Here is a 14,585-nt window from a genome sequence, read left to right on the forward strand (position 1 = left end):
AAAGAACAAAGTTGGAGGTATCACACTCCCTGATTTCAAAATATACTACAAAGCTACAGGAATCAAAGCAGCGTGGTACTGGCACAAAAACAGACACAGATCAATGGAACAGAATCGAGAGCCCAGACATCAACCCACACATCTATGGACAGCTAATTTTCAACAAGGGAGCCAAGAACATACAATGGAGGAAGGAAAGTCTCTTCAATAAATGGTGTTGGGAAAACTGGACAGCCACATGCAAAAGAATGAAAGTAGACCATTATCTTACACCATGCACGAAACTTAACTCAAAATGGATTAAAGACTTAATGTAAGGCCTGAAACCATGAAACTTCTACAAGAAAATATAGGCATTATGTCTTTCAACGTCAGTCTTAGCATATTTTCAATACCATGTCTGACCAGGTAAGGGAAACATCGAAAAAATAAACAAATGGGACTACGTCAAACTAAAAAGCTTCTGCTTAGCAAAGGAAACCATCAACAAAATGAAAAGACCACCTAACCATCTGGAGGAGATATTTACAAACCATATATCTGATGTGAGGTTCATCTCCAAAATATATAAAGAACTCATACATCTCAACAACAAATAAATTAACAACCCAATTTTAAAAAGGGCAAAAGATCTGAATAGCCATTTCTCCAAAGAAGATATACAGATGGTCAACAGGCACATGAAAAGAAGTTCAACACCACTAATTATCAGGAAAATGCAAATCAAAACTACAACGAGAAATCACTTCAAGCCCATCACAATGGCTATAATTAACAATACAGGAAATACTAAGTGTTGGAGAGGATGTGAAGAGAAGGGAACCCTCATACACTGCTGGTGGGAGTGCAAACTGCTGCAGCCACTATGGAAAACAGTATGGAGATTCTTCAAAAAATTAAGAATAGAACTACCGTATGATCCAGCTATTCCACTGCTGGGTATTTTTCCAAAGAACATGAAAACATGAATGCATAAAGATATATGCACCCCTCCCTGTGTTCCTTGCAGCATTATTCACAATAGCCAAGACTTGGAAGCAACCTGGGTGCCCATCAAGGGACAAATGGATAAAGAAGATGCGGTATATATACACAATGGAATACTACTCTGCCATAAAAAAGGATGAAATCTGGCCATTTGCAACAACATGGATGGACCTTGAGGGTATTATGCTAAGTGAAATAAGTCAGAGGAAGAAAGTCAAATACCATATGATCTCAATCATAAGTAGAAGATAACAACAACAAGCAGCAAACACATAGAGACACAGATTAGACTGGTGGTTACCAGAGGAGGAGGAGGGATGGGGGAGAGTGAATGGGGTGATTAGGCACATGTACGTGGTGAGGGATGGGAATTAGTCTTTGAGTGGTGAACACGATGTAATCTACACAGAAATCGAAATATAATGATGTACACCCGAAATTTATATGATGTTATAAACTAATGTTACAATTAAAAAGAAAAAAGATTGAAATCACACAGACACACACACAAAATCTGAAAAATAAAAAGAAGGAAGCAGAAGAGTCACAGTTAGAGAAGGAGTTGAGATGATGGACAAATAGATTGGAATGCTGTTGCCAAGCCCAAGAAAGGCAAGCAGCCTCTTGAAGCTGGGAGAAGCAAGAGATGAGTTCTCCTCCTGGGCCTCCAGAAGGAATGCACCCCTGCTGACACCTTAATCTTAGCCCCTTGGGACCTATTTTGACTTCTAACACCCCAAATTGTAAAAATAATAAATTTCTGATATTTTAAGTAACAAAATTTGTGGTGATTTGTAACAGCAGCAATAGGAAACTAATACAGATTGATGAATTAAACCTCCCATATTATAGTAGCACTTTTTTATGTTTTTTAAGATATCTTGCTTAGCTTAATTCAGATCCTATGCAATATGGTCTGAAATATATAATTGTTATATGAAATATATAATTGTTATAATACTAATTAGCAATCACATGGTTACAAGAAACAGAGACTCACTCAAACTAGTTAAAATAAGTTTTCATTTTACTTTACAGTAAGAGAAGACTCTTACAGAGCCCGTTATTTGGAAGTGTAGCCGAATCTTACAGAAACTAGAAAATCATCAGTCATATAGTCTCTCACTCTCACTCTTTCACTCTCTGGCTTTTGTTCTTGCCCTCACTTCCTTCTTATCTTCCCTCTCTCTCGTCCTCAGGGTCCCTTAGCTTTGTTTTTATTCTGCAAGCCTACCTCCGTCTCCTTTCTGAACACTGATTTCCTCTGGAAAAACTTAGGATTTGCTATCCCATAACTTTGGTTTGTACAGAGCTTTAAACTTCCGTAGTACCAACTCCAGTCTTGCCACATTATTTCGGGTCTGCTATCTGCAGATACAGCCTAAAATGCTCTTATTTCAAATTCCCCAGAGAGGTACTTTGGTTGTCATGTGTCCACACTTGGTCCAATCAGCTGCAGCCACAGAGACAGAATCATCCGCCCCCGATATGGCCACCTGAGCTTAGGCACAATCTCTCATAAAAAAGAATGAAAACTGAGCCAATGGCAAAAATCTGACATACAGATATTTTCTAAACATATTTCTGCGGTGACTATATTTTTACACATACAATGTGTACTGTGTTACTCAGCTATAGCTAACTCACTGAATTTAATTACGAGAAGCAATGCTAAGCTGTTGTAAAGAGCACCAAGCACAGACTTGCCAAGAATAAGAGTACCGAACCACTCACACGGAAGCGAAACATCAAAACGATGGAGCAACTCTAATTGCTTATCACAGCACAAGATATTCTAATTAGATGATCCTGTCAAAATGTCTTCTTCAGTCGTAACTTGACGTAAAACTATTTCTCAGGACAGAGTTAAAAGAATTCTTTGGTAGCCTACAGAAGGCAAACCTTTGCTTCTGCCTGTAAAGTAGAGACATCCCTACTCTGCAGATACAGAGTAACCGTACAGTGACTCAATAACTCTCCTGCTTAATGGAAAGGATCTTTGATGAAAGCAACACTCAGAAGCAGCACATCAGTGCCTATCATGGGTTAGAGCCAAATGCTGGAATCATTCATAAAATCTCTTTTAAAATTCTCAACCATTCTTCAAGATAGCTTCATCTTACAGAGAAGGAAACAAAGGCTCAGGCACAAAACAACTTGCTCAGAGTCAAATAAGAGGTAGAACCTGGGCTTGAACCAGATCTGCCTGATCCAAAGCTCATATTCTATCCCCTATTTAAACGACTCCATGTTTGTCACTGTACTGATAATAACATAATCGATTCTTCTTGTCGGTTACAAAAAATAACTTATACACAGCCTAAACTGTATAAATTGTTATTCAATGCTGCTATAAACAATTACAAAATGGATGAAAAGAAAAAGTAAAATCAAGATCAATAATTTTACAAGCTTTACTACAGTATATTCACATAATTTACAAGTCACTTACTTGAATTAGAGACTTAACTATACCATCTCTCATCGCTTTCGATCTAGTTCCATCCTCGTCCCAGCAGTGGCAATGAAACGGCTACCAGATGAAAAAGTAAAGGATGTATCTGGAAAATTGGCAGTTCCGTTTAGGAGGTTTAACTATGCAGCAGATGTTGTAACAAAGGTAAGACTGTTCTCACACTTGGGATCAGATGTGTTGAGGCAGGTGGGATTCAAGTTTTGTGGGGCTTGAAGTATGGATGATTTGCATAGCCTCTTTAAAAGAAGAGAGTATAAAATTAAAATATGTGATATTGTGATTTATAAGATACATATGTTCAGTCATTCAGATGACCAAAATATATTTCTCATATATATTTGGTCTTTGTCCACAGTTTCTGGCTCACGTCTCTCAAAACCCTTGGAATTTCCTATGATGAAAGCCAGAAAGGTGTCTTTTGTTAAGTTAACCAGGTGACTTTGGGACCACACCTAAGGATGGGGTCGGTTGACAAGAGATCCAACCATGTAACTAGAGGGTTGGAACTTTCAGTCCCACTCCCTATTTCCAGGGAAGGGAGAGGGGCTGGAGGTTGAATCAATCGCCAATGCCAGTGAGTTAATGGATCATGCCCACGTAATGAAGCCTCCATAAAATCCCAAAAGGATAGGGTTCGGAGAGCTTCCTAGTTGGTGAGCACGTGGAGATATGAGGAGAGCGGAAAGCCTGGAGAGGGCATGGAAGCTCCACACCTTTTCCCCATACTTTGTTCTATGCATCTCTTCCATCTGGCTGTTCCTGAGTTATAAGCTTTTATAATAAACCAGTGATCTAGTAAGTAAAACGTTTCTCTCAGTTCTGTGAGCCTCTCCAGGAAATTAATCAAACCAAGGAAGGGGTCATGAGAACCTGTGATTTATAGCCAGTCAGTCAGAAGCACAGGTAACAACTGGACTTGCAACTGGCTTCTGAAACCCAAGGTGGGGGTCATTGGATCCTCCAATTTATAATGAGTAGTTGAGAAGCACAGGTGGTAACCTGGGCTTGCAATTTGGAGTCTCAAGGAAGGTGGGGAGGTCTAGGGGGGTGGTGCGGTTGGGGGGAAGTCTTGTAGAACTGAGCCCTTTACCTATGGAATCTGATGCTATCTCCAGGTAGATAGTGTCAAAATTGAGTTGAATTGTAAGACACCCAGCTCGTGTTGGAGAATTGCTTGTTGGATGTGTGGGGATATGCACCTCCCCTCCACATGTTGGAATTGAATGCTCGTACTTTAAAACTTAGGTATAAAAAGGACCATTTATTGAAAATGGAAAAAGAAATCTTGAATGCTGATAAATAACTGCAAGCACCACAAAATCCAGAAAATAATAATAACTTAACTGCTCAAGACCTCTGTGAAATGCTTTTATCCCTGATATTTCTTTCTATGTACTTTTTGATTCCCTCTACTTGTGGCAATGATTTTGTAGTATCACTTTCTATACGTAATCCACTTGCGATGATTAATTTTACATGTCAACTTGACTGACCTAAGGGATGCCCAGATAGCTGGTACACATTTCTAGGTGTGTCTGTGAGGGTGTTTCTGGAAGAGATTAGCATTTGAATTGGTAGACGGAGTAAAAGAGTGCTTTCATCAATGTGAGTGAGCATCATCCAATCCACTGAGGGCCTGAATAGAACTAAAAAGCAGAGGAAGGAGGAATCTGCTCTCTGCCTGAGCTGGTACGTCCATCTTTCCTGCCCTCCAACATCCTTGTTCTACATTACCAGGCCTTCCTCATACTGAGGTGTACACCAGTGGCTTCTCTGGTTCTCAGGTCTTTAGGTTTGGACTGGAACTACATCACCAGCTTTCCTGAGTCTCCATCTTGCAGATGGCAGATCGTGGAACTTCTCAGCCTCCATAACTGCAGGAGCCAATCCCTGACAATAAATCTCTTTCTATATATCTATACATATATCTCTTATTGGTTCTATTTCTCTAGAGAACCTTGACAAATACACCAATTATTCTACTAACGAGTCAAGTATGTTGTAGTCAAGCATGTTTCACGACTATCAAATGCAATTGTGCTCATCTCTTTGGATCCGCTGCAGTGTGGTGGTGGCTCCCTAAGCTTCCATGTAAAGCCTTCAGTTTTCAAGGTTCATTGCTGAAAGATCTTATAACTCTACTCATTCCAAGAGGCTATATTAATTCCTCACATATTAGGAAAGCTTTTTTTTTTTTTAAAGATTTTTATTTTTTCCTTTTTCTCCCCAAAGCCCCCGGTACATAGTTCTATATTCTTCGTTGTGGGTCCTTCTAGTTGTGGCATGTGGGACGCTGCCTCAGCGTGGTTTGATGAGCAGTGCCATGTCCGCGCCCAGGATTCAAACCAACGAAACACTGGGCCGCCTGCAGCGGAGCCCGCAAACCCAACCACTCGGCCACGGGGCCAGCCCCTTAGGAAAGCATTTTTGAAGGGTGCTTTGAATTTGAAAGGGTCTCTGAAAAATGCATGATGTATGAATAAAATAGTTCATAATAAGCCTTTATGTCTGATATTCATATGTAAATACATTACATGAGAAAAGCTTGTCAAAACACATTTTCATTTGACTGTAAATAACCCCTCACAACATACATAAATTGTTTTTGATTGGTCAAGCAAGACACACACACACGTATGTACACACACATGCGTATGTACACACATACAGAGTTTTATCTTCTCAATATAAATGCACAATATATTCTGGCAGTTCAAAATTCAGATAGAAAGACTTTAAACAGAATGTGAAGGATAGATTCATCCGCCACTAGAGCCTTCTTCCAAAAGCAAGCTGAATTTATATTTGAGCATCTACAGCCTGTCTTGCACTCCCAGGAAGAACTGTTTCTAACACATAATCAAGAATTACAAATTAATGTTGCACCAATTAAATGCGGGCCTCACAGTAAACACTGGAGTTTCAGGAGCGTCTTTCCTTCAGCCAGACAGAAGTGGATGCAATTGTCAAATTTATGCTTTTCTTGAAGTTTGTAAATCTTCCTTGATAGTGTTCTTAAATTTCATGGCACTCCTGGATACACCTTTTAATATTTAGAAACAATTTTATTCTTGAAACATATTTCTTCCTCCATTCAATATTGACTGGATACCTGCTGCTGTATGCCAGGAGTTGGTCTGGAGGCCAATACTGCCCTGGCAGATAAAAGCACAGATCATCTTACATAAAAACAGAAAATTCAGTATACGTCATCACTCACTGATGAATTTATCTCTAGCCAATCATCTGAGTTCGAATTGGAGATAGAATTAGTACATGTCTTGCTTTGAGGGGCAGGGGGCAAGAAGAAAAGGTGTAGTGCTCACAAGCGCTGGAGGATAACACCATGAAGGTGACTAGAGCTATCAGGAAACATCAGAGCCACCTGGGAAAGCAGAGCGGCTAAAAGCAAATATATATATAATCCTTTTATAATAAACCAGTGATCTAGGAAGCAAAATGTTTCTGAGTTCTGTGTGCTGCTCTAGCAAATGAGAACCCAAGCAAAGGGGAGAGCCCAAAGGACCATGAGAAGATCCAAGCAAACCTATTCTACTCTCTCTGAAGTGCCTCAAAACCCTGCTTTTGCAAACCACTCCTAACCTCTACAAGAAGATGAAATGGTTTGTGGCAACCAACAATTATTCTGAAAGACCAGCAGCATCGGGTTATTTTTTATGCTTCTACATTTATGCAACAGACCACACTGGTGATGGGAACAAGACACCAAAATACAACGTATATATTACATATATAATGTTTCTGAGTATTAGAAAAGAATACATATATGTGTATATATACATATATATATAATGTTAATAGCTATCCTTTATAAAGAGGCCATGTGCTGTTCAATAATTAGAAGACATGCAAAAGTAAAACTGATTATCATAAGCAGAATTCTCATGAGCTTCAAATACTACACAGTTTTCTCAAGATACAAGTAAGTGGTAGATTTTACATTTGTATCATGCATCTTCTAGGCCAGCTTCCAAATAGATTTTCTCTAGGGCCTGCCTTATTTAAAGATTAAAAGGTAAATTTCAATTAACACTGTGTTAACATGCAAAGGATGCCCCCTACATGATTTTTTCAATGTTGGAAAAGACTATTTCAAATGCGAGGATCACAGATGGGGTGCAGCTGGGAGTTAACATATTAGATAAGAGTGATAAACTTTATTCAACCCCTACCAGATGAGTGCATTTCATATATTCTCATTTACCAACCATATCCACCCTGAAAGGTTAAATATTATCTATATTTTACAAATAAGAAACCTGACATTTAGTAAGGTTAGGTAAATAACCCAAGGTCACACAACCAGAGAATGATATAATTGGGAGTTGAAATCATGTTTATCCAATTGCATAAAATAATGAGAAGACCTAACATTTATTTAGTGCCTCTCTGTATTTTCTGTGTTAGGGGCTTCATAGCACTATCACCCAATTGATGGTATAACAACCAATGATGTAGGGAGCACTGTCATTCCATGGAGGAGGAAATTGAGGATCAGAGGGGTTGAATAACCTGGCCCAGATCCCAGAGACAGGAAGTGGTAGCTAGAAGATTCAGAGTCTGTTTTTCATGTAACATGGGATTATAAAAAGTAATCATATTTTGATGATGGCCTTTGACTTTTTGGGTTTTTTTAAAGATCTTATTTCTTCCTTTTTCTCTCCAAAACCCCCCGTACATAGTTGTGCATTTTTAGTTGTGGGTCCTTCTAGTTGTGGCATGTGGGATGCCACCTCAGCGTAGCCTGACGAGCGGTGCCATGTCCGTGCCCAGGATCTGAACCAGCGAAACCCTGGGCCGGTAAAGCGGAGCGCACAAACTTAACCACTCAGCCACGGGGCCGGCCCCTGGCCTTTGACTTTTAAAAAGCTACATTTTTGAGAAATATCACATACTCCTAAGGTACACAAAACAAACTAAAACTACATTTTATGTAAAGTAATTCTTAGCTGTTACAATATTGTTGGAAGCCCTGAGACAGCCACATACCATTTTAATGACAAAAGTCAAATGATGGCTTCCTCAGAATATATAAACTAGCTTGGCTCATATTCAAGAAAAAAACAGAAATCTCAAAGATCTCTTATTAAAAAGAAAATAATTCTTGATTTATTGGTATTTTAGAAAAATATTTTAAACATACTTTATAAAAGTAAAAAAGCAATAAGCCTATTATAAGTGCTTTGTGTTTAAAAAAAATTCTTTATCAGGCCAACTACCATGGTTATGGGATATTTTCTTAAGAAAAAGGATAATGCTAAAAATCAACTGAAATATATATCCTTGGTTTTACCTTGAAATGTTTTCAAAGGGATATTTTAAGAAAGCATTCAAAACCAAATTGTTTGACTTCTAAATATGTTCCTTTTGCAATAACAGTTAAATAGGAAATTGCAAAGTACGAGACGTGCAGTTTTGCCATTACAATGTGGTGGATAGCATTAATATCCTCCCCAAAGTTAAATGAAAATGCAAAATTAAATGGTAATACTTTTGTTTGGCATCACTTTTTAAAAACTGTACAGGGCAAGTAGTGCTTCTCGTCACACGTAGTACTAGAAATCAAATTTTGAACTGAATTGGTCATTTTAAAGATGGCAACTGGTAATAAATATCTTTCTGGAAAGTGTATCATTTCAGAGAGTGGCAGAATGTTGACTATAAAAACTATTTCTATCTTGCTTTAATGTAGGCCTAACATAAGAACAACTTCATTGTGCTCACATTAAACATTTTATTTAGACATTAAACAGAAGTTTTCTGATGTCAAGCCTTTACCAAAGCTGACTAAAAGCTTGTTTGCAATTGTTCAGATAGGCTCTCTTGTGCCAATGTCATAACAGATCTCTTTCCAGGGTGCTAACTTCTGAATTGCAAATTTTTAGAAATGTGTCTTAGCTATAATTCACACTTGTGCTGAACTAAATGAACACCAATCACTTTTCAGCAAGTAAAAAAGCACTTAGAGCCACTATTGAACAAAAATACAAGGTATTTGTTGATTATGTTAAATTTGGTCATTGTTGTTTACTTTCTGGAGCTACAAGCTTAACTGTGTATTTGTTACTATCAAAGGTCATGAATAATAAGAGTGAACTTCAGACTACTGTATTAAGAATGTTCAGGATAGAGACTGAATTTTCTAATATGACTGGAAACCATCTTAACTGTGAGATCTCAGTATTTAGTTTTAAACATACTGTGTAGTAAACAGAGTTAAAGCACCTTAGTGACTGCATTAAACTGTGTCCATGTAGTGTTCTAAAACATCTAAAGACCGGCCACTGTAAGCAAATGCTATATGAAAATATTCTTGTTTAATGTTTGGAAGTCATTTTAGGCCACCAGCCAAGATCAATATATTAAATTCTTACAGCCTGTTCTTTCCAAAATAATTTACAGATTCAATACAATCCCAATCAAACCCAAGCAAGTTATTTTGTAGATATCTACAAACTGATTCCTAAGTTTATATGGAAAGGTAAAAAATCAGGAATAGCCAACACGATATTGAAGGAGAAGAACAAAGTTGAAAGACTGACACTAGCCAACTTCAAGACTTACTATAAAGCTTCAGTAATTGAGATCGTGTGGTATTGGCGAAAGAAAAGACAAATAGGGGCCAGGCGGGTGGCGCAGCAGTTAAGTGTGCATGTTCTGCTTCTCGGCAGCCTGGGGTTCACCGGTTCGGATCCCGGGTGCGGGCATAGCACCGCTTGGCAAAAGCCATGCTGTGGTAGGCGTCCTATGTATAAAATAGAGGAAGATGGGCATGGATGTTAGCTCAGGGCCAGTGTTCCTCAGCTAAAAGAGGAAGATTGGTAGTAGTTAGCTCAGGGCTGATCTTCCTCAAAAAAAAAAAAGACAAGACAAATAGATCGATGGAACAGAATACAGAGCCCAGAAATAGACCCACATAAATATTGTCAACTTATCTCTGACAAAGGAGCAAATGCAATACAATGGAGCAAAAATAGAGTTTTCAAAAAGTGGTGTGGTAACTACTGGACATCCATATGCAAAAAATCAATCTAGACACAGACATTATACCCTTCACAAAAATGAACTCAAAATGGATCATAGACCAAAATGTAAAACCCAAAACTATAAATCTCCCAGAAGATAACATGAAAGAAATCCTATATGACCTTGGGTATGGTGATGACTTTTTAGATAAACACCAAAGGTATGATTCGTGAAAGAAAGAATTGATAAACTGGACTTCATTAAAATTAAAAAGTTCTGTTCTACAAAAGATAACGTCAAGAGAATGGTAAGACAAACAAGAGACTGGGAGAAAATATTTGCAAAAGTCACATTGGATAGAGGACTGTTACCCAAAATGTAAAAAAGACTCTTAAAACTCAACAATAAGAAAACAAACCATTGAATTAAAAAATGAACAGGGGCTGGCCCCGTGGCCGAGTGGTTAAGTTCACGCACTCCGCTGCAGGCGGCCCAGTGTTTCGTTGGTTTGAATCCTGGGCGCGGACATGGCACTGCTCATCAAACCACGCTGAGGCAGCGTCCCACATGCCACAACTAGAAGGACCCACAACGAAGAATATACAACTATGTACTGGGGGGCTTTGGGGAGAAAAAGGAAAAATAAAATCTTTAAAAAAAAAAAAAAAAATGAACCAAAGACCGTAACAGATACCCTACCAAAGAAGATACACAGATGGCAAATAAGCACACAGAAAGATGCTCCACATCAAACGTCATCAGGGAAATACATATGAAAACAACAATGAGATACCACTACACACCTATTAGAATGGCCAAAATTCAGAACACTAACACCACCAAAACACTGGCGAGGATGTAAAGCAACGGAAACTCTCATTCATAGCAGGTGGGAGTGCAAAATGTTACAGTCACTTTGGAAGATAGTTTGGCAAATTCTTTCTCTTTTTTCTCAGCTTCACTGAGATATAGTTGACATATAAGATTGTGTAACTTTAAGGTGTACAATGTGATGATTTTATATATAAATATATATATATATATATGGAGAGAGGGGGAGAGGGGGAGAGGGGGAGAGGGGGAGAGAGTAAAATGATTGCCCCAATAAGGTTCATTATTACACCCATCACCTCACATAGTTACATTATCTATTTTTGTACTAAGAACTTTTAAGATTTACTCTTTTGTAACTTTCACATGTACAACAGAGTACCGTATAGTCACCATACTGTACAGTAGACCCCAGAACCTTACTCATCTTATTACTGGAAGATGACCTTCTCACATGTCCCCTACTCCCTTGCCCCTGTCAATCATCAATTTACTCTGTATTTCTACAGAGTATTTCTGTATAGTATCTAAATACAGAGTATATCTCTGTATTTCTGTATGTGATTTATTTTAGATAACACATGTAAGTGAGATCATACAGTATTCATCTTTCTCTGTCTGACTTATTTCACTTAGCATAATGCCCTTAAGTTTCATCTAGCTTGTCACAAATGACAGGATTTCCTTTTTTATAGCTGAATAATATTCCATTGTGTATATATACCACATTTCATTTATCCATCTGTTGAGAGACAGTTATGTTGTTTCCACGTTTTGGATATTGTAAATAATACTGCAGTGAGCATGGGGCTGCACATATCTCTTCAAAATACTGATTTCATTTCCTTCAGATATACACCCAGAAGTGAAATAGTTAGAGCATAAGATACTTTTTTTTTCTTTAGAAACCTCCATATTGTTTTTCATAGCGGCCATACAGATTTACATTTCCAAGAAACAGGGTGCCAGGGTTCCCTTTTCTCCACATCCTCACCGGCACTTACTATCTCTTGTCTTTTTTGGTAACAGCCATTCTCAAGGTCGTAAGGTGCTAACTTATTGTGCTTTGATTTGCATTTCCCCATGACTAGTGATTTGAACACCTTTTCATGTACCTGTTGGCCATTTGTATGTCTCCTTTGGAAAAAATATCTATTCAGGTCCTTGGCCCATGTTTAATCAGACTATTTGTTTTTTTTGCTATGGAGTTTTGTGGGTTAATTATATATTTTAGATATTAACACCTCATCAGATATATGATTTGCAAATATTTTCTCCCATTCCTTAGGTTGCCTTTTCATTTTGTTGACTGTTTCTTTTGCTGTGCAGAAGCTTTTTAGTTTGACGTAGACCCACTTCTTTATTTTACTTGTGTTGCATGTGCTTTTGATGTCATATCCAAAAAACTGTTGCCAAGACCAATGTCAAGGAATTTTTCCCCCTATGCTTTCTTCTAGGAGTTTTATGGTTTCAGGTCTTACATTTAAGGCTTTAAACCATTTCCAGTTGATTTTTGTGAATGATGTAAGAGAGGGGTCCAGTTTCATTCTTTAGCATGTGTATATCCAGTTTTCCCAACACCATTTATTGAATCAACTATTCTTTCCCCCATAGAATATTCTTGGCTTTCTTGCCAAATATTAGTTGACAAGGGTCAAATATTTGGGTTTATTTCAGGGCTCTCCATTCTGTTCCATTAGTCCTACGTATCAGTTTTTATGCCAGTAACATACTGTTTTGATTACTATAGCTTTGTACTATAGTTTGAAATCAGGAAGTGGGATGCCTCCAGCTTTGTTCTTCTTTCTCAAGACTGCTTTGGCTATTCAGGGTCTTCTGTGGCACCATATAAATTTTAGGCTTTTTTTCCATTTCTGTAAAAAAACGCCATTGGAATTTTGATAGGGCTTGCATTGAACCTATAGATGGCCTTGGGTAGTATGGACATTTTAACAATATTAATTTCTCTGATCCATGAACACAGAATATCTTTACATTCATTTGTATCATCTTTAATTTCTTTCATCAAAGTCTTATAGTTTTCAGTGTACAGATCTTCCACCATCTAGGTTACATTTATTCCTAAGTATTTTATTTTTGATGTTATTGTGAATGGGATTGTTTTCTTTATTTCTTTTTCAGATGGTTCATTACTAGTGTATAGAAACACAAGTAATTTTTATATGTTGATTTTCTGTCCTGAAACTTTATTAAATTATTTTATTAGTTCTAATAGGTTTTCGGAGGAATCTTTAGGGTTTTCTATATATAAGATCATGTCATCTGCACACAGTGACAATTTTACTTCTTCCTTTCTGATTTGGATGTCTTTTATTTCTTTCTCTTATCTAATTGCTCTGGGCACGACTTTAAGTACTATGTTGAATAAGAATGCTAAAAGTAAGCACCCCGGTCTTGTTTCAGATCTGAAAGGAAAGTTTTCAAACTTTCACCATTGAGTATGATGTTAGCTGTGGGCTTGTCATATACCGCCTTTAGTATGTTGAGGTACATTCCTTCTATACCAAATTTGTTGAGACTTTTTCATCATGAAAGGATGTTGAATTTTCTCAAAATTTTTATTACATCTATTGAGATAATCATATGCTTTTTATCTTTCATTCTATTAATGTGATATATCACATTTACTGATTCACATATGTTGAACTATCCTTGCATCCCAGGGATGAATCCCACTTGATCATAGTGTATGATTCTTTTAATGTACTGTTGAATTCAGTTTAATATTTTGCTGAAAATTTTTGCATCTATATTCATCAGGAATACAGGCCTGTAATTTTCTCTTTTTATAGTCTCCTCATCTGGCTTTGGTACCAGGGTAATGCTGGCTTCATAAAGTGAATTTGGGATCAGTGAGGCTGCTGGCTATGTCTCAAGTTAGCTGGGGCCACTAGCTGGGCTCTTCAATCACCTCTGGTCAGGCAGGGTGTCTGGCTGTGTTCCCTAGTGGAGCAATGCCACTGGATGGATTATACAATTGGGCAGGGGTGCAGGCCACACTCTGCAATCACTCCTGCTTGAGTGGGGTCTCAGGCTGTGTTCCATAACCAGATGATACCACTGGCCGGATTCTGCATTCAGGCAGGGCCACAGGCTAGGCTCACAGTTGGGCAGAGCCTCAGGCTGTGCTCTGTGACCAGGCAAGGTGGAGGCTGTACTCCGAAGTTGAACAGGGCCGCAGGCTGGGCTATGCAATTGGGTAGGAGACTGGCTGTGCTCTACTGCTGGGCAAGGTCACTGGCCAGGCCCTCTGGTTGGGCGGGGCCTAGAGTTGTACCCCACA

This window comes from Equus caballus, chromosome X (assembly GCF_041296265.1).
Source record: "Equus caballus isolate H_3958 breed thoroughbred chromosome X, TB-T2T, whole genome shotgun sequence".
NCBI classification, from domain to species: domain Eukaryota; kingdom Metazoa; phylum Chordata; class Mammalia; order Perissodactyla; family Equidae; genus Equus; species Equus caballus.